Genomic DNA, 2,178 nt, shown 5'->3' with positions numbered 1-2,178 from the left:
TCCCCCACCATCCACACCCCAACCATCCAACCATCCATCTCCCACCCATCCATCCACATCCCCATCCATCCATCCATCCCCCGCCACCCATCCATCCCCCCAGCCCCTCCCTCTGTCTGTCCCAGAGAAAGGGCCTGAGAGTCCAGGCAGTGCCAGGCATCCTGCAGGTGCAGGAACACAGCCAGACTAAGACAGCCAACACCCCTGCCTCCATGGGGCTTACAGTCTCCTGCAGAAGAGGAATGGTTAACAAGATATTTAATTACACGGCACGCTAGACAATGCAGGGAAATGAAACCTTAGATACGGAACACTTGAGCCAAAACCTGAAAATAAAAGGGAACAGGTGCTGAAGTGTCAGCAGGGTCCAGGCTCGGGGCGGGGGAGGAGGGACGCACTGGCCAGGTCCTGGCCCAGCGACCTCGGCCCCACTGAGGGAGGTGGACAAGGGAGCCCACTTAGGGGGCAGCGAGGAGCCCAGGTCTGCGAGGCGGGGCCACACCGCTCCAGGGCTGGAGAGGGCCGCCCCCCAGAGGACCCGTGAGGACGTGCCCGAGAGCCAGCCGGAGGGCAGCAGGAGCACGGCGCCCTGTGGGGCCTGCAGAGTGGGGGGCGGCCTTGCGGGGACGGAGCGGGGGGCACCCGTTAGCATCTGGCCAACAGCAAATGTGCCGAAGGCCCACTAAGCGAGCCAGCTGCCGCAGTGGGGACACTGGGCAAGCCGCTGGCCAGAGACATCCTTACCCCCGGGAGAAGGCCATTCTGGAGGCCCTGTCCCCGCCCTCTGGGAGGGTGGTCTCCCAGGAAAGGGGACTGGCAGGCATACCCCTGCCCCTCGGGAGCGGCCCACCCTGTCTCCCAGCCCCCATCTCGGCCTGAGCTGCAGGGGTTGCCACGGGGGACCGGGGATGCCCCACTTTGTCTGCCAAGCATCCCCAGCCCGTGACCTGAGTGTCCCCCAGTGACACCTATACCCCGACCCTTGGGGCCCTGGGAGTTTTGGGGTCCACGTGCTGACTCACCTGGGACCAACGTCAGAGAGGGGCCCCCGATTGGGAGGCCAGAGAGCAGCTTAGTCAGGGCGGGAGGAGGAGCCCCAGAGGCGCCCCAGAGGGCCCTGTGCGCACCCACCCGTCGCAGCAGCCTGCCCGCAGGCCTGGCTCCTGTGGGCTCTGAGCTCCCCTCAGCCTGGCACAGGAGCCCAGCACGGGGTTGGGGGGCCTGCGGGGCAAGAGGGGAGAGGGCGGCGGGGGCATCTCATCCGCCCACAGACGGAGAGCCCCTAGGGGGCCTCGGAGGACACTTGGTGCTGCCAGGGGATGGGCTGCCCCGGGAGGTTGGGTGGAGGTCCTCAAGGCGCCCACCCCCCCAAATAGCAAGACACCCTCGTCTGAAACCTAACTGGGCAGGTCCAGGGGCCACCGAGCCAGGCAAGGGCCCAGAATCAACAGCGGCCCCAGCAGCCCCTCAGCCTCCTGCCCACTCACCACCTGACCCCGGCCCCAAGCCCAGGTGCCCCGACCCACCCGTCTCACAGTAGCAACGACCGAGGCAAGCAGCAAGACCCAGGTCACCGAGCCGGCTAGCGGAGACTTGGACCTAAAGTCAGGACAAGGCACCCGAAGCCTCCTTTTGTCCAGAGGCTGACCTGGGGGAGGAGGGGAAGGGAGTGGATCCGTCAGTCTGCCCCCATCAGCACCAGGCTGTTCCCGGCCCGGCACCCGCCATGAAAACACCCATCACGGGCCAGGAGGCAGAAAACAGAGAGGAACACGAAGGGACGTGAGGCGGCGAGCCTCTGGCTCCGATTGTAATCCCACTTTTCGGGCCTTGGTTTTCCCATCTGTCCACACCCCTCCGCCCAGCCAATAGACAGGTCCCTGAGGGCAGCCCAGGGCCTCCGAGGGGCTCTGGGACCACAGGTCTCCCTCCATCCAGCGATGCTGTGCGTGCATAAACCACACATGTGCAGCGCCCCCGGGAACGTGGAGGCAGAGTTGGGGTGCAGTAAGCAGTGGCCACATGGAAACACTCTGCAGTGGCCAGGGAGAGAAATGCCCCATGTGTTGGCCCGATGCTGCTCCCACAGCCCCTCCCCAGGGCTCTGCTCACAGCAGCCCGGCCCTGCAGACCCGGACGGACAACCTCGAGAAGCCTGGGCAGTGGGGCTCAGGTGCC

Source organism: Bison bison, unplaced genomic scaffold, assembly GCF_000754665.1.
Source record: "Bison bison bison isolate TAMUID 2011002044 unplaced genomic scaffold, Bison_UMD1.0 scf7180017864444, whole genome shotgun sequence".
Taxonomy (NCBI): domain Eukaryota; kingdom Metazoa; phylum Chordata; class Mammalia; order Artiodactyla; family Bovidae; genus Bison; species Bison bison.
The sequence above is the reverse complement of the archived record's forward strand: the minus strand, read 5'-3'. Positions refer to the sequence as shown.